The 24,706-nt window shown below is 39.3% G+C and overlaps 1 long non-coding RNA gene across 2 annotated transcripts; it reads right to left on the bottom strand.

Annotated features, from left to right (window-relative positions):
* Window positions 1-1,185: 1,185 nt before the first annotated feature.
* Window positions 1,186-4,930, bottom strand: LOC124260512. 2 transcript variants are annotated; one of them, XR_006894108.1, is made up of 3 exons: window positions 4,886-4,930; window positions 1,476-1,558; window positions 1,186-1,229 (listed from the first exon to the last, which is right to left on the bottom strand). It is a non-coding gene; the product is annotated as an uncharacterized LOC124260512 (long non-coding RNA). The 2 variants fall into 2 exon arrangements; XR_006894109.1 differs by having other exon boundaries at window positions 4,882-4,919.
* Window positions 4,931-24,706: the final 19,776 nt, after the last annotated feature.

The following is a 24,706-nucleotide window of genomic DNA, read 5'->3' as shown; positions in this document are numbered from 1 at the left end:
TTCAGGGAAATCGCAGAGAAATGGGAAAGGGCTACAAAAATGTTTCTGTAGCATATCCACGGATTGAAGGGTGAATAATTACTGTACTTCACGACACATCACGATAAGTCATATGACCTAGATATCTAGGTTAACGTTTACCGCGTTGCGCAGCATTTTTGTAGGGAAGCTACTCTAAAGTCACAATAGTGGAAATATTGCCAAGGGAAGTCAATTACGTTTACTTTATCAACATATGAACAAAGCAAAAGACTCAACGTATTTCCTGACCAGGATTCAAATCATCCACTTCCACATGGGAGTAGTGTTGTTAATTTCTTGAGCTGGATAATCGATATTATAAGTGATATGTAGATCAAGATATAGCTCTCCTCGAGTGGATCTGGACCAAACAAAATTGTATTATTCATGTGATGAAATTATTTGTTTGGTATTTTTTCTGTTTAAAATGTTTTGTCCTACCGACTCTGTTTTATAGATATAGGGTATTTATTCACGCATTTATTTTCAGTTGTATCGCAAATTTTCAGAGGATGCAAATTGAAAATATATTAAGTGCAGTATTTATGTTGATAGAAATATCTTTTCAGATTAGTCTGACATGAATGACAACAATTACAGCTGGATCAATTAATAATTTATCAGTTTTCTCCCCTTACACATTATCATAATCTCTTACCTATGAATGATCTTTTTTTTTTTGATTCCCAACTAGATCTAACTCTTTTCAAACAGGATGAAATACATTTTGTTTCATCAATTATTAATTAAACAGCAGCAACTTACAGCAGTTACATCTACAACTATGCCACTCTGAAAGACCTTTCTATTATTCAGCTAAATCCATCAATGTGTATGTATTACAGCTGTACACAGCATTTACACAACACAAAAGCACGAAACAATTTCATTTATATTCATGTCTGTCAATTCTTGTGCTGTTTTGGCAAGGTACTTCACAAACCCTGGGAAGATATTCAACAAATAAAAAAGTTCCAGCTAATCAGTGCCAATGTTTGAAATGATGGAATACTGTAAAATGTTCAATCAATTTTTATCATCATACATGAATTTACAAACTCCAAACTTTTTCGAGTTCAAGTTTTCTGTTCAATTTTTCTATTTTGTCAACCTTTTCCTTGAGTTGCCTCTCCTGTTCATGTAATTTTTGATGCAGTTGTTCTATGTAGGACTGGGGGTCAGTGGCTGCTGTATCACTCTCTGCTTCACTGTAAAATAAGCATTGTAAAGCATCACTATTATCTCTTCGACCACACAAACAATAACTATATCTCTGGAATTACAAATATACATCAAGGAATAGGGGCTAACATCATTTCATATTTTAGACAGTATGGGCAATCAATATTTTTATATGTAAATAACATAGCATATAGGTCAAAGTTCAGTTGTATTAATTTCTTTAAAACCATGTAAGTTGGCAAAATTAACTTAATACGATCTGACATTCTTACTGTATCTGAGATGGTGAGAGGTAGATTCCTTATGGGAGGTTCCTGAGGTGGTGACATGCTCTCTTACTCTTAATCAGCAGCATCTGAAATGGATATTGATTGTCCAGTAATATGTCCTGTATCCCTGGAATACTGATCAGTATGCAGTAATTTTGAAAGTGCATATTTTATGATTTTTTTAACAGCATGTGTGTGTCCTGCATATACATGTACTTGAAATGTTACTTTGATTTGCAGCCAATCTAATTTCACTGATACAGAATATTTGCAAATAAAATTCCCTTGCCTTCATGACAAGAGTCTCTCCATATGTCCATATGCTTTAAAGATCACATATACTCTAGGGGGTACAAATACATAAATCACTAACTCGCATCGCTATAAATGAAACCCCGTCATTAAAACTACTCACTTCGATCTTTAATCAACTTAAATCGACCTTTTTGACAACAGTGCACAATTCTCACCCGCGAACGAAATTTCAACCAATCAGAGCCGGGCGTCTCTGTGACGTTATATGAGGAATTGATATGAGGGCCGATGCAGAATTCATCTACATTTCAGGGGGTACATTATCGTGTTTACAGGTTTGTATAAACCTGAAATCGTGACAACTGTTGTGGAAAATGAAAGCTATATGTTCTCACAATCTATTGTCATATAATTTTGTCTCCTGCTTTGCCTAGTTTCCGAGTTACAACTTGTTTTCATAGACGATTCTGTCAAAATCGCTTGGTGTCGTTAGGCCTCATTTGTATAATGACTGATCCAAATTGATCCCATTTCTGTGTTTTTTTACCTCGATATTTAATCATGTCATGTAAAAATATGACGTCTATTACGTATGATATTAAAAATTGACATTTGATTTATTTGAATCGGTAAACTAAACAACCCATTTTGCCATTGCTAGAAGAATCTGAAATTTTACTTAGGTAAATAGGTACATACAGTTTTAGCACACAGCAAATGCTTATATGTATTTCCTATGCAACAATGAAGTTCTGTTTGTATTCTCAAAACAGTGTCGGCCCATAAGTTTTCACATGCAATACAGCAATTAAAACTCCCTCGTTGTAACCCGTGTTAGGTGGTGTAAACCTACACATGCTATTTGTCATCATTCACTTGATGGTCAGTTAATGAATTTATAACAGGTATAATTAGTGGTAACACCACTTGGATTACCCGACAAAGGTTCACATTTGGCATTTCTTGTAAATATTCAACATTATAAACATTGATCAAAGGATTAACCGATAACACGCTGATTGATTAATTGCTTTTATCTTACACTGCGGATTTGTCAAAAGGTAGTGTTTATGTATGTAGATTTACTAATCTATACTGAATACACTCTGTCGTGTCTGTGTCTGCGTAAAAACAACGTCCTTCCTTCAAAGGATTAACCGCTAATACAGTGATTGATTGCTCATTATTGGCTAACTAAATTACCGTTTTTAAAGAATGGCGGACATTATGCAATCAGTTGCCAGGTGTGCTATCTTGGGTGACCAATGAGACTATACTCCAATGTGACATACCTGAAACGATATATCACTTTTTCGTATACTAGACTGTTAAAAGACACATTACTTGGAACAGCTGCAGATGAATGGCATATCACTCTTTTTTGTGGATATTGATGGATAAATTCCTCGAACGAGGTAATAGCCTGACATTGTTCCTATAAATTTAATCTGTTTTAATTTTAATATTTGCGTTTTGTTTTCATTCATTTGTCGTAGCATTCAACAGAATCGTTGTTTTCGCCGTGAAGTGTAATGAGACATACACTAGGGCGTGTGTGCGAATTATGATTCACATTGGCAAACTATAAAATGTTTAGATATTACAGTCCTGTTATAAATTCACTATAAGTATCAGCAGATCGTCTGCTTTTTATTTAGTTTCAAAATGCATACAAGTATGATAATAAACTATTTAGGATTATAAGACCAAATATAAAGACGTACATTGACTAGTATCTACATACTGGTGAGTGCAGGTTAACCACGTGAATGTAGCAAGAAATTTATCGTGCAGTATTGTCACTTCGACCCCCCACCTCGGTTCAGTGGAAGAAATCATTATGTCATGCAAAATGCTTTTGGTTATGATTCAAATACATATTTAACTACAAGAAGAAAGTAGTTTTGATTTTCTAACTTGATGAAAACAAACCATTATCTCATTAATTCAACAGACTTTAGCCCGTGACTTCACGATTTTCAAAAATGGTGGCGATCTGTCGCGAACATCCGCCAGTCTGAGTATACATGCTATTTAGGTATGTTTTCACTGAGTTACAAAATCAAAACTACTCTCTACTGGTAGTAAAATATGTATTTGATTGATGGCCAATAGGATTTTGCATGACATAGCGTATAACATAACAATTTCTCTCGTTGAAGCGAGGTGAGTGACAATATAATACTACATGTACTTACAGTATTATTGTTACTTCGACCACAACCTCGCTTCTGAGGCAGAAATCTTTATGTTACAAGTTGTGTCATGGAAAATCTTTATGGTCATCAATCATATACATATTTTACTACGACTAGTAAGTAGTTTTGATTCTTTAACTTCCGTGAAGCGATCTGAACACAAGTAAGATATCGTTTCAGGCTTCCACAACTTGCTTCGCACTCACAAACATAACCCATTTTGCACAAACCGCGGGGTCCTGTGGAAATCTGTGCATGGCGACACCATCGCCCGACCTCTAGGAGCAATCGACGACAACGCAACGATTCGGCATGTCTTGGTTGATGTCGAGAAATCATCAAAATGACCAGCTTGCTACACACTTTCTATACAACTAACTGAAAATCGTTCCTCATATGACGTCACTGCAGTGCTCTGGCGACAGAGTTACGTAACCTGTCTGTGGTTTCGTTGGCGGGCGAGAGTGAAGCAGGCGACTTTTGGGCAACTTTTAATCGCTCGGTACTAATTAACCACAAGTTTTTAAAGAATGAATTTGGCTTTCCGCATAAGACTGACCACAAATCTTTCATATGTAATAGTTAAAAGAGTAAGAAAAAAAAAGTTTATTTGTTCTTTAAAAAAATTAATATAATGGACCATACATAACTTATGACTAGGGGGGTGATGATGATTTTAGGTGCGGTGTTTGTGGAGTTTGGGGTGTCTCCCAGTTTGTTTTGGGAGGCAGGGGCAGGGGCCAATTGTGTACATATGAACTGGGGTCATCACTGCTTTTGAACATGACAATGTGTGTGTCGGGTTGGGGACGTGGGGGTGGGGTTTGAATGTGTCTGTGTGTGTGTGTGACATTCACATTGTACATGCACCCCTAATATTAAAACCTTGCATAGTGAACAGTTTGTACATTACACGGCAGATCTATACTATGCCATGAGCCGTAATTATTTTGTACTTACTATGAATCATTTTCCAGCATCTCTCCGTATTTTCGTCAACCACTGCCTTCATCTTATTCTTGGGAATATGGTGAAAAGATACCGTAAAATCCTTACGGGTATCACTCCAACGCAAAGGCACACAGCAGTAATCTTTCCTTTTCGAGGTCGCCATTTTCAAGGTTGGGTCAACCTATTTAAGCCTCGCTTTCGATTTGACCTCGAGGTCATGCATATTGGCTAAGAATGGTCTATAGGCACTCTTTGACAACGGTCAATAAGGTCAATCGACTGTGGTTAATCGATTAATGTAAACTGCTGGACGATTCTGCATACAGAAAATAAAATTCATATAAAAGAAAATATTCCTATGGAAACATGGCAAATATCTTGCAGGAATAAGAAGCTATCCAAATGACTTTGTCACATAACTGTTTGATATTATTCACAAGTATAACCTAAACGATGTGATGAAAAATATGTAACATTTGGAGAATTCATAAACAAAAACCTTTGGAGTTTGACAGTAACACAGACACTTCCATCCAACGAAGTATATGTATTGATTTACTCTGACCACAATACCTTTATTGTTTGTCTGCTCTCTTATCCATCCAGAATTAGCTACACATACACTATGGAAATAGTTTATGTTTAATAGTCCCGATAAATATAGGGGAATATCTCTTATGAGTATTCTCGGCAAAGTCTTCACTTCTATGCTAAATACTCTACTCTCTAAATGGGCAAACGTGAGAGATAAGATTCCTGAGAATCAAGCTGGTTTTTGTAAGCAATACTCCACAACTGATAATATTTTTAATTTGTATGCACTGATTCAGAAATGTTTATCCCGTCGAAAACACAACCTGTGTGTAGCTTTTGTCGATTTTAAGAAAACATTCGATTCGGTAGAGGCACCCGTGAAGAGCCACCTCCTCGTGGTGGGTGTTGGGTCACGCTAAGCGCTCTTCGACCCCCCGTTGTGGACCCGGGGGTGTATTTGGTCCACCAACCTGTTTGCCGTGGGTTGCGCCCCTGTGTCGGTGGAGGACGGGATTCTGGTGGTTGAGGGCACTGGTTCCAGGAACAGCGTTCCTTTGCCCAACACACCACTTCGGCCCTTACTTCACCTAGACGGGTGGTTGAATGGGCCTGGTTCAACCAATCGGCTGGTCATGCCAAGCCCTGTGCATATCTATTTTGCTGCAAAAATGCAATAAACTCTGTAAAATTTCTGTTAGATGCATTGGCTTATGATTATTATGTTCGAATTTCAAAAACCTCCATTTTGTACTTTGCCTAGAGTCGTATGCCCAGAAGGCAGTGGCTCATGGGCAAATCTGGTAGAATAATTACTTTCTATTATTCTGTTTGAGTATATCATCCCAGTATCCTTGGTGCTGCAAGTAGGAGGTCCACTTGTTTTTAGCATTGTCCTTGTGATACTCCGTGGTGGGTGGGGATCTGGGATGATGAATCTTATATACTTTAACATGAATCCTGAAACCCCCTTGAAAAAGAAACGTCAGCGTGATACTGATGAAAGTACACCTGATAGTTGTAGACCATCTAAGCAAGTAGAATACTGGCCAAGATGTCTAGTGATAGAATCTCCAGATAAGAAACCAATTAAACTCAACCCGTTTGCTGTTTCTAAAGCAGTGTACGGTATAGCAGGTGACGTAAAAAATATCAAACGAATGAGATCTGGATCGTTGCTCATAGAATGTAGCAAACGACAACAAGCGTCTAACCTGCTGTCAATTGATAACTTGGCTGGATTCCCTGTTTCAGTGTCAATCCATCGGACCCTCAATTCTAGTAAAGGCATTGTCAGAGATAGAGATCATCTTTTAGAGGACATGACAGAACTTGATATCATGCTAGAACTCAAAGATCAAGGTGTCACGTACGTGAAACGATTTACAAGGCGTCAGAACTCAGAAGTGATACCAACCAACACGTACTTGTTCTCATTTGTGTCTCCATCGGCACCAAGATCAATAAAAGCAGGATATTGTAATCTTCAAGTTGAACTGTATATTCCTAATCCATTGAGGTGTTTTAAATGGCAAAGATTGCGTCATGGGATAAATTAATTCACAAACCCAATAACTTGCACTCATTGTGGGGAGCAATCACACGTCACAGAAGACTGTACCAACAACTTTAAACAATGCGTCAACTGTTCGGGTAAGCATTCCTCGTCGTCAAAAGATTGCCCAGTTTGGAAGAGGGAAATGGAGGTGAATAAGATAAAGCACAGTCAAAACCTCAGTTATGCTGAAGCTGAGAAACTTGTACCAACTGTCCACCCAGGTGAATCTTATGCTTCAATTACCAAAAGACCATCCACGACCACAGTTTCAGTCGAATGTCAGACAGAGCTGACATGGACTAATTCTACATCTCCTGTACTTGTCCCAAATCGAGAACTGTCAGTGCGAGGAGAATCTGCTACACAGACTGCTGACGTGTTACCTGCTACAGTGACCTCATCTAAATATATCCCTTCTTCCCAAAAGGGTCCCGCGTGTCCAAAGACACAACAAGACACAAGACGGTCCTACAGTCCCAAACCCAGACAAGATTCATGTCCATCAAAAACTGCACAAGAACCTCAGGTTAAACAAACTGTGAAAGGAAACCCCAAAATAAATAGACTTAACCAAAGCGATAGACTCGCTAAGGGTTCAGATGATGAGATCCAGCCATAAAAATGTATACAGTCAGCTCTCGTTAATCCGACACTCGTTAATCCGACAATCACGTTAATCCGACAAAAAATTAGGGAACCATTTAAAACAGTGATAATTACTCTCGTTAATCCGACATTCTCGCATTCCGACTCCGACACACCAATCTAGCAGCTTATTATTGTAAATACATTGTAAAAAAACATTCGTTAATCCGACAATCAACACAGCCGGTCGGATGATCCGACCGTATACAAACAATCACACGTGAGTGGTAATTAGCGTGTGCCTTACTGGCTGCTTGACACCGGCGTCAGTGAACATCACACTTGTTAATTAGGAACACAGGATAATTAATTGAGACGATTTAATCAAGAAATAACAGTAGAGCGGTATAAAATGTTTACAACCGACATGAGTTTTCATCACAAGATGTTTGTCACGAGTACACCACCTGCTAAGCGACCCCTTGTAGAAGTTACGCCATTGATCAAGAAAAAGAAATCTCCTTTTGAAGAAAGACAAACCCCAGACAACACAACAAGAAGTCATCACTTTTGCTGAGCAGAAGTTTGATGTGAAGATTGACGATCAACCGTATCTGACATCCTGAAGCAGTCTGCTTAGTGGTTGAGCGTCTCTACGACTGGTTCCAATGCTTCAAGCTATCTGAGGCCAAAACATCGTTGAACACTTTGCAAACATTTCTGAGACACCACTTAGACGTGTTTGATGTTAATGACCATCAAAGACTTTTTCAAGTTATAAATCATATATGTTATGATACACGCCTGATTGTACATTAGACGTCCACATGTTATTATGGAATTAGTTGTATGGAAACCGTAACATATTCAACATCCGGGTCATAATGGCAGCTGATATGCGGTAAAAACAAACGTGAGTTTTGTGCCAATGTGGTCATGAAATAGATATGAAACTGTTCGCTTATGTGATTATATATGTATGTTATGCCATCTATGAATGTTATTAAATGAAAACAAGTATGTATAGTTAGTATTTTTTATTTCTGTGAATATTTTTACATACGATGAAAATAACTAGATCTACCATTTCTGATATGCATGTAAATGAATATTTATAATTTTCTTACTTAACGTATATAATTTCCCCAAACATAATTTGTATATATTTTTTGTTCACCAAAATATAAACACAAACTTATAATTTGACATTATTTAATTATTTTGATAAACATAGATAAAATTCAATATGTGCATGCTGTTAAAAAATATTTTCACTAAAATACCTTTTAATTTATTTTATTTTTTTGGGGTAAAATTGTACACAAAAATTGATTGCAAAGTTGTTGTTTTTAAAACTGCGCACTAGTTGTGTTTTTTTTCTTCAAGTTTTAACCTTTAGTAGTTTCACATACATTCTTTTATTTATTAATAATATCTTGATCTTTTCAAATACAATGTACATATTTTTTTTAAAAATTGCTATCATTTTCATGTAGCATCATAATGAAAGCTTGTATTTTTAAAAAAGACATTTCCCTTTTTGAAATAGTTTTTCTTTTGTTTTTATTGATACATTTTTAATGATTAAACTTTGTCTTATTTCCGGTGCACATTGAATACAGATACATAAGTGCCCCAATTCTGTCAAGATAGGTCAAGTCCAAAATTTAAGATTTTCATGTACCTTTTAGGTATGTATGTATTTCACAGTAGTTTCGCACACAGTCACTTATTCAGTGATGAGATCCTAACTCTCTCTTTTTTATAACGAATTTTAAATATCACAAAAAAATCACTTATTTTGTTGTGTCAAAATGAAATTTTGTGTTTAAGAAGTGCATTTCTTTTATTTTAAATCTTTGAAGAAATGGAGCCAAAGCCAGTGAAGTTAGGACAAGTCCGAAAAAGATCACTCCCTCTTGAGCCTTTTAGATATATTGTATATATATATATATATATATATATATATATATATATATATATATATATATAGTATCACAGAAGTTACACATACATTGACTTATTTATTGATAAAATCCTACCTTTATTTGTAAGACGTATTTACTTTAAATGTTGCTCTTAACCCAAATCATAATGACCTTTCATGTTTAAGAAAGGAATTCTCTTTATGAGTTTAGTTTTATGCTGGTTTTAGCGATATTTCAGCAATATCACGGCAGGGGACACCAGAAATGGGCTTCACACATTGTACCCACGTGGGGAATCGAACCTTGGTCTTCAGCATGATGAGCGAACGCCTTAACCACTGTAGTACCCCACCACCCATTGTCTTTATGAAATATTTTCTACTGTTAATAAACGTAAGAAGATTTAATGATGAAACTTTTCTTATTTCAGGTTAACTTCAAAGAGAAATGGACTCAAAGGTACCAAGTCCAAAAGAGTAAACATTCATCTGCTGAGTACTGCATCATAATTAGTGCTCAAACAAATTTATCACCTGGAGAATTACAATCACTGCCCAATTGTGCTAAGACGATGTTTTACCAGACTTGTGCAGTTGTTTGAAAATGATCTTTGTGGTCAGGATTTGCTATATCACAGATGTTTCTTAGTGAAGATGGGACTGTTCGACTTGTGAATTTGCGCGCAGAAATGGTCTTTAGAAGACCAAAAAAAATGGCCAAGGTTCTCGCACATCCCATAGGATCAGTTCCTACATTACTTTTCAATGAAGATGGATCAAGGAGGAAGACACCCAATGCCGATTTGACAGACAAATTAGAAGAAATTGTTGAGTGTGGACACTTTACCAGACTTTGACAAGAAAGACACTGTCCACATTCGCGATGCAGTGGCAGTATTGAGAAGTATGAAACCTGCCATCACCCCCACCTTATATAGAGTCGCTGACAGTTTCATGCGAAATATGACGCACTGTTTCACTAGGGCTGATACTGTCCTGGATGTGATCGACCAGTATGGCAATCCCAACTCCATTAAGTCTGCAGAACGTTCCTCAAGAGCTGACCTCAACACCGGCAAGAAGTATCAAGTGTCATCAGGCAGACAGATTCCACAGTGGAACAATATTATTGGTGTATCTAAGAACATGTCACAGTTAACTACGTTTTGTGAACCAAAGTCCAAGTTGCTACAATGTCAACAGAACCACAAGGAAGATTGTATCTCTCAGGAAGATATGAAGATGGAATGGTGACCAAGCTGATCCCTCCCACTGGTGATGCTTGCATTGATAAACTTGAATGTTCTCAAGAAAAAGCTGATACACGCATGTTCTTCCACGCCATGTACTGCAATGGTGAGTTTGAAGAGAGTCATACCCAAGGACATATCATCATCAAGTACCCTGATACAGATGTTCTCATACTATATATATGCTATTGTCCACAAATGGAGTGTCTTCTGCAGTCACGGACAAGCACCGGGTCATTCCTGTCCGTAACATCTGTCATCTTCTTGGATCATCATTGTCATTTGCTTTGCAAGGAATCCATGCCTTTACTGGCTGAGATATGTCATCAGCATCTTTTTCATGTTGGCAAGAAGACAGTCAACAAAGCTATGATGAAAGACAAAGATCTGTTTTCAAGTGATCAAGTCTTATCTTCAGGAAACCTTGATGCAGCAGTGGAGGCCTGCAGGCAAACTAACGTCAGCCTTCTATGACCCCAGGAAGAAGGTTAAACCACGTCACTCTTTGAATGACATGACTATGTCGACTAAGAGACATTGAGCTTGCCAAACTTCCCTCATGCGAAGATAACTTTCGACAGCATGTTAAGCGTGTGAGGTGGCAAACTAGCATCTGGACAAGTTCTCATTATGGTAAACCAGAGTTTGGTAACCTTGAAGATCTTGGCTGGACCAGGGTGAATGTATTGCTCACCCCACATTGTTTGAACATGAAACTGCTTCGGAAGTTCTTGACTGCCTTGTTTGCACCTGCTGCACGTCCCCATGCTCCTCAGTGTGGTGCATTTGTAGACAGAGCAATCTGCCTTGTATTGAACTGTGTCCTTGCAAGCAAGGACAGGGTGGACAAAATTGCACTAACCCCATGAATGATCTTGAAGGTAACCAGTGACAATGAAGAATGACCTGTGTAATAATCATAAATCTATTTGATGTATGGCATGAAGATTGTAAAATAGAACTTTGAAACTGAAGAAAGGGAAAGACTTCCTTCCGTTCCTCCATATTTGTTTGTTACATCACCGTGCCTGGGGCCATTATCATACAACGTGGTTCGACCCTATATATTGTTATTAATTATTGGGCTTTTAGGTATTTTTGTGAGATCTCTAGTAATTGTTGTGTTAGGTTTTGTAAATAATTTTAGGATATATTAACTACACATATTATTTGGGATGGAGGAATTCTTACCGAAGAAAGCAACAAACTTTGATCTGATGTGTGACTAAACCTGATCTGATGTGTAACTAAACCTGAAATTGGACGAGTCCAGTATGGAATGCTTGGTCAGTATAATTGTTTGAAATTCATATTTGAGCTTATTCCTTCTCCAAGTTGTTATTACAATAACCTTTAACACAAGACATACTATTGCTTTACAAAAAGAACAGCAAATGAATCTAGTTTGAAGGAGTGTTGGTTCCTAACACATTACACTTATAATTCAGTATCTTTAATGATGTTCTATTTTAGAGATATTAATGTATCTTTATCTGTAATGATGACAGTGATGAGTGATTAACAGGTAATTTTGCAATTATAACAATTAAATTTATTATTATTCTACTGTATCATACCTGGAAAATATTGTCAAAGAGGAGGACCGAAAATTACATTTTTGACCCAAATTTTCAAGCATGCAATGACAATTTTATGTCTAAACATTGGAATCACTATTATTTTTCTATTGTACAGAGAATAACCTTTCATTTGATGTGGAATTTGGTTGAATGGGGTCAATAGTTTGAAAATTAATACAGATATTTGGAAAATTATGACTTTTAGTGTTTTTGACCCCAAATCTGTTTTTACCAGAAAGTGTCCACGCGAATATTTCCACATCATGTCTAATATTATTCTATAGGTCCTCAGCTTTAATTTGATATATAGATCCTGTAAACCTCTCAATTTGATCAAATCACCCCCCAAAAATGGGTTTGTTTCCTGCCCTTCTACCTACAGTCTACTGTTCCTACACAAGTCTACTAAATTCCTACTGTCTAGCGTGTACCATAGCACTAAAATCCACCCGGCCGTCCCTACTAAACAATTTACCCCAAAATACACAGTCTTACTCAATTTCTCTTTATTGGCCGAAAATAAACTAAAGCCTATCAGGGAATGGAATAGGGGCTCATTGTTCCGCCACGGAACATCTTATAGCCCCATCACGGGACATATTACGGTGGATCACCTCACCTCTGATCGGTCGCCGATCATACAGACACTGAACAATTCGTGTTTTGCGCTTAAATACCCAGTAGTTTCCCTACGTCTTACATAACACCCGAGACACGATTGACCAGCCAATCTGCCCACCACCAATCAGAATTGCTCATACCAAATAACCTGACTGCAACAGAAAATGGCGGCGAAAACAATTCGACCATCGACAGAACAGAATCACAGTATGATACCCCAAACCACGCAGGAAATATATTTCCTGCACCCATGACCAACGAAGGATACAGTTCCTAAAGTAAGTTAAAGACCAACACCCGGAAGTAAAATGTTTAGATCTGCACGAGACGTAAACACATGCTCCCCGTTACATCCCTCCCCCCTTAGATCAAAGTAAAACTTTACTTTGTCCCCTTAATCCTAAGTCTAAATCCCAAATCATTCTAAGCTAAATATACAAAGTAACTAAATATACAAAAACCCAATTATAAATAGTATTACTGTGGAAATCATAATTATTAACTAAATGAACACATTCACAATAGGGAGTCCATCAGTCAGTCAGTATCTGAATTAATCAAGTAGTTCATGTCCTCCATGAACTGTTCCTCCCGAGAACATCTCCGGTGTGGCCAGCGTCTTCTGTTCTCCTGGGCGCGCTGTCTGTCCCGTAGGCGATCCGTCGAGAGAGGTCCAGAAGAGTTGGTAGTTCCTGCTGGCCTGGGTAGGAGGACATCCCCGGGATCCCTGTAGTCCTTGTTACTAGCGGCAACCTGTTGGTACATGGTTCCGCTTGCATGATTCTTAAGATGAGACTTGACGTGTTGTCGAGTCTGGAACCTTTTCCATATTCCTCACACTGATACAAAGTCACTGTGTCTTTATGGTACTGCACACGTCAATCCTCTGGACGGAAATTCCTGACGGATGTGAGATTGGAATTGTCGCAATTCCTCCTAGATCTCCATATTGAACTAAAACATAAAAACACTACCAAATAAACTTCCACAGGGTCTGTACTACGGAGAATAAGGTTTTCGATGTTTCACATTTCTCCCGCTCCTAGTCTGAAGTAGCGGTTCGGATTCCTCTTCGGATTTACTAAGTATAGTTTCACTTTCGGCCAAATTGACATCTAAGTCCGCCCTATCTATCCAATTTTCAGGTGCATTTCTTCCCTCATAAGGCTTCAACTGATCCACATGTACATTAAGACTAGATGATTGACTATTTTTCTGTATTTTGTAGGTGAGGGGCGACAGATAGTCAAGCACAAGATATGGTCCTGTCCACACCAGACCAAGTTTTTTCCAGCATTTGGAGGGTACCAACGCCAGACCCAGTGTCCCATTTCAAATTCTCTTGTTTTCAGATTAGTGTCATAATTTTTCTTTTGTGTTTTGGCTGATACCTTCAGATGTTCATTTGCAAAATCAAAATTCTTCTTCATGGATTTTGGCAACCATTCGACATACTCAACAGGACAATATTCCCGGGCCGAATCTTGGGAGTCACTCACCATTGAATCGAAAGGAACTTTGACCTCCCTTCCTAACATAAGCAGATTTGGAGTACAGCCTGTACTACTATGAACACTTGCCCTGAATGCCATCAACAAAAACGGCAAGTGGTCATCCCAGTCTAGAGGTTCTTGATGGACATAAATGGAAAGCATTTGTCTCAATGTACGGTTAAAACGCTCTACCAATCCATCAGATTGAGGGTGATATGGAGTTGTACGTGATTTACTGACCCCCAATAGCTGACAAACTCGTGCAAACAGATCAGATTCGAACTCACGCCCCTGGTCAGTATGAATTTGCTGAGTGCAACCATATCGACAAATCACTTCTGTCACCAGTTTGTCAGCTACTGTTAAAACTGTATGACTGGGAATAGCAAAAACTTCCTTCAGTTTTGTATGAAATAATTTGTTCGGACTGGGCTGGCACTCTTTTTCCACAATCCGTAACTTAGCACAATTGTAGGTCAGTTTCTTAAACAACCTGATTTTGCCTTTACACGTCTTCAGGATCTGCTTACTTATCAATACATCAGCCCTGTACTTCTCAAAGAAGTCCATGCCAAATATGCCACAAAAAGATCAGCTACCACTGAGGCATCCTCAAAGCATAAACCATCAACCTTAATCTCAATGTAGCCAGACGTTTAACGTCCAACTGCTTACCATTAGCAGTCACTAACCTAACGTCAACCTGAGACAACATCTCAGCACTAAAACCTAATCTGGCAAATTCTTTATTGGACAACAGAGAAATGGGTGAACTGGTATCAATAAGCATTGTACTCTGACCTTGATTCAACTGAATACTTGTGTAAAGACAATTCTGATCACCCTGTACATTGAGCACCTGATTTGTAATCCTAGCACTACTGGACGATACTCCCTTTTTGTACTACCAGATTCCTCCTGATCTTTAGAACTCACAAATTGTGGCCCTGTCAGTTGTTGAACCTGACAACTAAGGACTGAAGTTTTGGCCCCTCCCTCAGTCCAAACTAGTTTTCCGAACTGTTAGTTGTTGTCTTATCAGAAGTAGTGGACCCTCGTCTTTCCTAGCTGCGGACAGTGACTGATCATATGTCCTTTCTCCTTACAATACGACGGGCCTGATGCACTCGATCCTAAACTCTGGCCACCACCAAACCCATCCTGATCGGACGAGGGTTCGAACCTAACAGACCTACCACCAAACTGACCTGGTCGAGAGCCGACTACATACGGATAACCTATCTCAGAGGCGGAAGCTGTCACAGTTCCTGACCCGATGGTATCCCAATACTGATAACCTTGTTTCCCAAAATCTGGCAAAAACGTTTGGCCGAGATTGTGTCGTGGTGTTGAGGCTTTACGAGAAGGTAATTCGCAAAATGCATCATCACGAACTGAAGGTGACGGCAAACCAGAGAGACCAAATAGTTCATATTCAACATCCATTTTAAACTGATCTTATTCATAATCCTTGAAAAAAAACCACAACTTAATTCTTTTATCTTAACTTAACCACCAAAATAGATTTTATTGCTGGTCACGGCACCAAATGTAACGGGAACGGCTTTACGACACACGACCATGATGCTTTGCGTTGTGTTTTGCGTACTCAGAATCAAAGCCGTCCTGTTGCCAGTTCAATGATGCAGAGAAGCAATTAAAATCCAACAAATTTCTCAAATAAAGACATAATTTATTAACAAATAATAACGCAATGAAAATAACTAAAACAATAAACTAAGTCTAACAAATTCCCGAGAAAAGAGATATACAAACACAGTCACTTAAAATACATTACTAATACACTAGCCTTCTTTCTCCTAACCCAACCCTCCTAACTTCACATAAGCCACCCTCTTAAAATAGCACTACATCCTACCTACAGTCTACTTTCTAGCGTGTACCATAGCATTAAAATCCACCCGGCCATCCTTACAAAACAATTTTTCATTTTTTTTCATCACAGAACATCTTATAGCTCCATCACGGGACATATTACGGTGGATCACCTCACCTCTGATCGGTCGCCGATCATACAGACACTGAACAATTCGTGTTTTGCACTTAAATACCCAGTAGCTGCCCTACGTCTTACATAACACCCGAGACACGATTGACCAGCCAATCTGCCCACCACCAATCAAATAACCTGACTACAGAACAGAATCACAGTATGATACCCCAAACCACGCAGGAAATATATTTCCTGCACCCATGACCAACGAAGGGTACAGTTCCTAAAGTAAGTTAAAACCAACACCCGGAAGTAAAATGTCTAGATCTGCACAAGACGTAAACACGTGGTCCCCGTTACACAGCCAAGTCCTATTACAAGAAGATGGACGTACGTTCACAGTGATGCAACCTGCTGCACATATGCAACCTTCAAGCCACCAGAAAGTCTTGGATGACTCGAATTCGAACAATAAGTGTAGTAGCGGACGAGGTTCCAGTTGGAAGAATAACGCAGAACAGCTACTGGGTTGTGAGCCGACAGCAATCTCTTTATTGTGTAAACAGAGTTTACTAATCAGTTTCCAGCTCTAATAATATTATATAAAAATACTATTAAAATATCTGATAAATTAATTACACCAGCCATATCACATAACATCTATGAATTATATACAAAAGGGAACAGTAGATACAGTTAAACTGAAAAGATTAACTCGTGCAGATTACAATGTATACTTAGGTTGCCGACACATTACTGTCTTCACAAATTGTCAAGATATATGGTCAATATATGCAATATGTACACCTGACTTACCACTGTATGGCAATGAGCTGGCAGCTATTAAGTTGACAGTGTCCAATCGGGATATTCTACAAATGTTACACAATGATGAGCAACCAGGAAAAATGGCAATACAAATATAGGACATAAGTTCATGGATTAAAAGAGAAATTATATTAACTTCAAAGCTGGTAGAATATCTGAACATTTAAATATGCTTATATACTAATTATGAACTACTAGTCAATAACACACACTCAATGGCAAGTTAATGTGTTGGTTCAACAGAGAAATATATCTTATCAATGCATTAACTTAATGCATTTAATTCATATACAGCTATACAGACATATATATAAATACATAAATATGAAAGCAAAACACAAACTGACCTTATATATACATAAATAGAAGTGAGGTCCACAGCCACTCGGTCCACAAAAAAACAAACTATTTGCTCAGCATAACATGTGTAAGACCTGACTTGTAAGAGTAGTATCTGACAACTGCTTGATGAAATAAAGTTGAACTGTAGGCAAGGAGACTTACATAATAAGGATATGGGACAAGGCAGACAATGCAATGCGCTTGTCATTAGAGTGACAGTGGCTATGGTGAAGTTAAGAGTTATATAATTGCTGGGGTAAATCTATTGTTACTTTCTGTATACTGTGTATGTGTTATAGCTTGTACAGGCACTTAATGGCCTAAAACATATATTTTAAAATATTTACAAAACAAATAGAAAATCATCTCGGCCACATAAGTGTAACTCGGACTTGACGCAGCATGATCCCGCCATCTTGACCAACGATAACGACAAACCTTTGTCACAGGCAAGTGAAGTTGATCACAATCATTTAATGCATCTAGTCAAGCAGTGTCATACACCGAATCTGATAACTTTAATATGCACCTCAACAAAGAACTTAAAGACCTACCTAGGGACTTATATGTTTCAACTTTAAGCAAAACAGCCAACCACTCGGACAGTGTTATTTGCTCTTATAAAAAATGGCTAGCAACTATCGCCACAGATCTGGATGAATGCCCAAGTGGTAGATTATATATGTGTAAATCTACAGAGAAGAACACAAGCACCTACAAATATACTAGAGACTGTTACATTTTGCAAAATGTTATTGATGGCGACAACTCTGAGATTTGCCATAGTTTTCAACTCAAAATCAAAACATGTACCTGGCCATCACCAAAAACAGTTTACAAAGTGAACTCACACACGCCATAGCAAACGCTGAAACAAAGAGCCTATTGTCAGCGACCTATCAGCACACAAGCCGTACTGCTCTCAATTAATTCAAACACTGCAAAGTGACCTCTCATGTGTTAAAACAAAATGCGAACATCTAAAACAGGAAAATATCCAGTTAAGACAAGCCATTGACTTTACAACAACTGACTTCAACAATCAAATTGCCAGCTGTAAGGCTAGACTCAACGTGTTTTCACAACTACTCAGTAACACAGTAACAGAACACAACGACCGCCCTAACGAACAGTCACAAACAGCGGAGTAGTATATGGAACAGCGGTACGAGATCACTTTTGACAAAAGCCTCTGTAAAGCTTTATTTCATGCTCTCCGCAATACGGATTCAAATAAAGTAGGGGCAATAGCCGGTCGATACGGTATTCTCGGCTTTCGAACCACCAACCGTACCACATGTACTCTCCTCAAATCGCCCACAGGCGAAACAAACACTGTCTGGACTATGGCGGGGCTAGAAGAGTACTACGACAACATGACTCCTACTTCAAGAGAACAAAGACAGATTGTTTCGAGTGACAAACATATTGTTTGGTAGAAAAGGATTTCTCTCGAGACGAAGTGTACAAACACACCCTGCAAATCGAGATCGAATCATCTGAAAGGTCGTTCTTCGACAAACCCGGCAAAGAGATTCGTTGGAAGAAAATACAGGTAGTGGCATCTCCTATGCGAAAGGAGTATCTGGACGAGCGCAGGAAGATAGAGGAAATAGAAAACATGTCGGAATACGAAGAATATCTAGAACTACAAAAGGCTACGAAATCCATCGCCAAGGTATCGCCGCCAAAAACGCACGTCATCCAGAAATGTGTAGACTTTCCAGAAGGGGTTCTATGCCATCCACAGGTTTGCAAAACAGATGTATCGTGGGACCGAGCGAACTATCCTTTATCTACAAGCGCTGGACGAAAATGGAGCGCCAAAAGACGATGTAGACATACCTGTACACGGACATTGGATGGACATATAGATCTGTCGACAAAGCAAAGCCCAGCTCTGTGTAGTCTAGGGCTCATTCGCACAACGCTAAACAAAAAGAAAGCTAGAATCGTACGAATAGAAACTACAACACAACGCCACCTCTAGAAGTACAAGTCCACAGACACAGACTATGTTTCCATAGCCGACAACAAATAGTCTAGTCTTGCCCCAATTGTATAGTTTTCTAGACAGACCCTCAGACAGCTTGCCTAGTATTTTTGCAGATGCACAGTCGCGAGCTTGGGGTTGCAAAGGACGAATGGAGTCGTAGACTTGTCTAGGCCCGTTTTCGTATTTCAACAGCTTTTCATGGAATTCGTGGTCCGGAAAGTAGGGCGCACGCCCGGACGAAAGAAACAAACGCATGGTTCGTATAACCTACTACAATGCTTTTTTCCAAATAGGCTGCATTCCACACATCGACTCCTCTACTCCATATAGTGGGGATCCTCGGGTTTGGCTGTGGAAACTGGTATGGGCGTTTCTGTCTTCTCATTGACCGGTATGTTGGCCGGCGTGCTAGCCGGTGTGCTGTGCTTCCAGGTCTTGTGGACAACCTTCCAGAGAAACACGGTGGCTAGCGAAAGGTATGTCCACCTTTGGGCCGATTCTACCATCTGCCGCACATTCTCGATATCGAGACAGGTCTTCTCGACCCTTTCTATTTCCTTCAGGAGTTCTTCGTCATCGTCGTCCTTGTCTAGCCTAGACAAGATGTCGACCAACAAATTCGTGGTTTGCTCTGCACGAACTGACAACATCGTCGCGGTTTGCTCCACACGAGCCGACAACATCGTCACGTTATGTTCACAAACTAGGTACACACTAGGCAGAACCTAGAAGTTTGCTTGTTTTGCTAGAAGTTTGCTAGAAGTTTGCTACATTTTGCTAGAAGTTTGCTAGATTTTGCTAGAAGTTAGCTTGTTTTTGCTAGAAGTTTGCCTAGTCTGTCGAGGTTCTGCCTAGTGTGTACTTAGTTTGCCTAGTCTGTCTAGGTACTGCCTAGTTTTCCATATAAACAATTGTGTGAATGCAGATATATAGTACAAACACAATGCCTCCGAAAAGAGAACTATCGCAAAACCAAGTGGAAGAGATTCGCAAGGTGCGTGGACAAATCTCTGCACAAGAAACGCAAAATATGGAATACAGAAGAAGATATGCAAATAGCTACAAAACCTATTTCTTCCTCCCCCGCTACAAATCCGAACTCTGGCACATCCGTATTGCCAACCGCAGACTGTGCATCTGCAAAAATACTAGGCGAGCTGTCGGAGGGTCTGTCTAGAAAACTATACAATTGGGGCAAGACTAGACTATTTGCTGTCGGCTATGGAAACAGTCTGTGGACTTGTACTTCTAGAGGTGGCGTTGTGTTGTAGTTTCTATTCGTACGATTCTAGCTTTCTTTTTGTTTAGCGTTGTGCGAATGAGCCCTAGACTACACAGAGCTGGGCTTTGCGTTCCAAAATTTCCTGGAATTATGTAGATTTAGCCTCTGGGTTGAGCAAGATTTCCTCCAATGATCCTTTTTTGCTGCCCTGATGAGTTGTTTAGTATTGTTTCTGAGTCTTTTAGCCAAATGTAATTTTGAACGGTCCCTTTTTGAGGGCCTTTTTTCTTGCCTTTCTGGCGTTAACAATTTCTGGGCTCCACCATGGGACTGTTTTTTGTGCAGGGGTGGTCCGAGAAGTGGGAATGCATTTATTTGTTATGTCGATGATGGTGTTTGTGAGGGAAGTGTTGAAAGCATCTGTATCAGTATTGTTTATATTAGATGTATCTACTTGTTTGCATAATTTAGTGAATTTGTTCCAATCTGCTTTGTGTAAGTTATATTGTATTTCTGTATGGGTGGTGATGGTAGTGTTGGGGTTGGGTTGTATTTGGGGTGCAAGCAGTGTAGATATGGAGATTTTGATGGGGCAGTGGTCACTGCCCCAGGTGTCTGAATGGACCTCCCATTGACAAGATTTGGATAGTGTGGGTGTGGTGATTGTTAAATCTATGGCTGTGGGTGATTGGTAGCGAGATAAGGGATATCGGAACAAATTTAAAGCTATACAGGGAAATTCCAAAAAGATAATTCAACCAAACCTTCCGAACCTTTCCACAAATAAAGAAAAAGCCAACACAGTTGCTGCCCACTTCTCGGAAACTAGCAGATCCACCAATTGCCCACTACACTTCCAAAACACCATCAAAAACCTACCCCAATACTCACCTGAACCACCCCACTCACACCTTCCCATAAACAAAATTATAAACATTTACGAACTTAAAGCAGCTCTTAAACACAAAAACACAGCCTCAGCCCCTGGTCCAGACAACATCACATACACCATACTAAACAAACTACCACCAAACATGCTCAACCTCACACTCACATTATTCAAACAATCTAGACCACAGGTAACATACCCTCTACTTGGAAAACAGCCAAGGTGGTGCCAATCCTAAAGCCAAGGAAACCAATTAACTCCCAAGATTAATTTCGGCCAATCTCACTAACTTCCCACGTATGCAAAACACTAGAGTCTATAACAAGAGTAAACAATAGACTAAAACACCAAATTTTAACTCATAACCTAATCAAGCAGGACCAGAGTGTCTTCACTCCAAATCGACAAACTTCAGACCACATTTTACATTTGGAACAAGATATAAAGGTAGCGCAGGCACAAAAACAGTACACGCTGGCCATTTTTATTGACTTTAGCAAAGCTTTCGACATGGTTTGGCATAACGGCCTCATCCAAGAACTCCAGAAAAATGCCATACACGGGCGTATTCTAAATTTCATTCATTCATTCCTTAATAACAGACAAATAATCGTCAAATCTCACAACACAATCTCGGACCCTTATCCTCTAGAAAATGGAACCCCCCTGGGGAGCATAATATCCCCAACATTATTTAACTTCATGATAAACGACATATTTCCGGACAAGTGGCCAGAAATTTCTACTGCTAAATTTGCTGAGGATATCTCATCTTGGACATCCTCTACTTCAGTAACCCAAGCCACAATCAAAACTCTTAGAATGCTAAATCATAGCCAAAACTGGGCCCCAAAATGGGGGTTCCATATTAATGTAAAAAAACCGTGGGCATCTTATTAAAAAAAACAAAGAATGCAAAATTATACACCCAAACTACACCTTAAAAATCAAGAAATCAAGTTCGAAAAAGAAGCAAAATTCCTAGGTGTAACTTTCGACCAACATATGACATGGACACCCCATATTAATAATTTGGTCAATTCCTGTCAAAAGATTTAAACCTCGTGAGAGCTATCAGTGGTACCAACTGGGGTGCCGACAAACAAACACCTATTAACATATATAAAACCCTTAAACAGTCGAAAGTGGACTGTGCTGTTCCGGTTCTCCACTCCCTGTCCCCATCCAACCTACAAAAACTAAATTATATCCAATCTAAAGCCCTTAAACAAGCCCTAGGCACTAGGACTGGCACCTCCCACAACTCTCTTCTCCTACTCACAGGCATCCCTTCAATCAAAACACGAATAAACCAAACTGCACTCAATTACTGGGCTGGGGCCCAACACAACCCAATTTATAAACTAATCACAACCAAGTACACAAACACCAAAAAATCAACCATCAAATTTTTTTAAAACAATCCCAACAATGCCCCTTTACTCACTCACCTTAACAATCTGCTTCACTCACAACAGTTAAACAACATCCAGCACACACCTCCCATAACAAGCTACATTCACGACAAACCCCAACCCACCACAGACACCACCCTGGCATGCACACTCCAATATCTCCCTAAAACCTCTGACATTCACACCAAAACAAACCTCATCCAAACCCATATAAGCTTAAACTACCCCCACCACACCCACATATACACAGACGCATCTATCGGCACAAACAAACACACAGGCACAGACATACATGTACATCAAACACCCCCTTTAACAACAAACCTCCACTATACAAACCACACCAATATCAATACAACGGAATTAACAGCCATTTTAACTGCACTCCATCTAATCCCCACCCTCCACCCTACCAACTTCCTAATACTAACAGATTCCCTCAGTGCTATCAAACAACTCCAAAACAAGCATTCAAAATCACGAAACGACCCAATACACAACATTATTCTCCAGATTCACTCATTACAACAATTATACAAAAACAGAACATTAATGTGGATTCCAGGACTCTCACAACCAAGGTAATAACATAGCAGATGCAGCAGCCGAACTAGCCACCACAAAAACTTCTCCAACCATCAACTTCCACACATCTAAAACAGAAACCAAACAACTCATTAAATCTCACACACTTAACCAAAACTACCAACACAAACAAATCCACCTGGGTCAAATCCGTCATAACAAAACCTATTAGCAAAACCCCTACCTACTCAAACAACAAACACACAGATATACTTATCACGAGATTAACCATCACCGGCATCACCAACCTAAACCACCCACTATGTAAACAAAATAGACACCCAGATGGACTATGCACACAATGTAAACTACCCGAAACAATTGAACATATTTTACACACTGCCACCTGCAACAAACAAACATCACCCAGTTACACAACGCCATACCTAGCAAATTCCACAACAACATTCACCTTTTACTCAACCCACACAACCCACCCAACATATTCAACGCTATATCTACTTTCCTCACAAACTCAAACTTAATGGGTAAAATTTAGACCATCCCAAACAAATTCTATACTAACGTAAACAAATCTATCACCTCTCCGCTCACTGTTTAGACAAGGGATCCAAATTCACATTCCCTAGCGCGGCCGTCTTCTCCGACGTCCGCGCGCCCCTTCCATACATTTCGATCCGGTTTCTCTCTCCCACACAATAGCAACCACGCTCAACCCATCCCGCTCACAGCCGCTACTTTAACCACAGCAATTACATAACACCCCTCTCCCTAACCCATACCTAACAGTACACTATCGCTCTCAGCTCATACTTCAACCTAGCATTTACAAAACAACTCCCCCCCACCCCTAAGTCAACAACACTCACATACCCCCACCCTTACCTAACCAATATACCTACTATCATATACATACCATAATACAGCCACCCCCGGCAAAACCCTTACCGCCTTCAGTGCTCCTACCACACCCCACACCCCACCACCCCTCTTTCTTTACTAGGCCCCGTATTCCTACCAGTACAGCTTAACTGTACCAACAACAACTGAAGCCCAAAATATGCTATACAACCACTCTATATCCACACCCACC

Source organism: Haliotis rubra, unplaced genomic scaffold (genome assembly GCF_003918875.1).
Source record: "Haliotis rubra isolate DU_JTF1 unplaced genomic scaffold, ASM391887v1 Scf767, whole genome shotgun sequence".
In the NCBI taxonomy this organism is placed as follows: domain Eukaryota; kingdom Metazoa; phylum Mollusca; class Gastropoda; order Lepetellida; family Haliotidae; genus Haliotis; species Haliotis rubra.
Note: the sequence above shows the minus strand (reverse complement) of the source record. Positions and strands in the feature narration are given on the sequence as shown.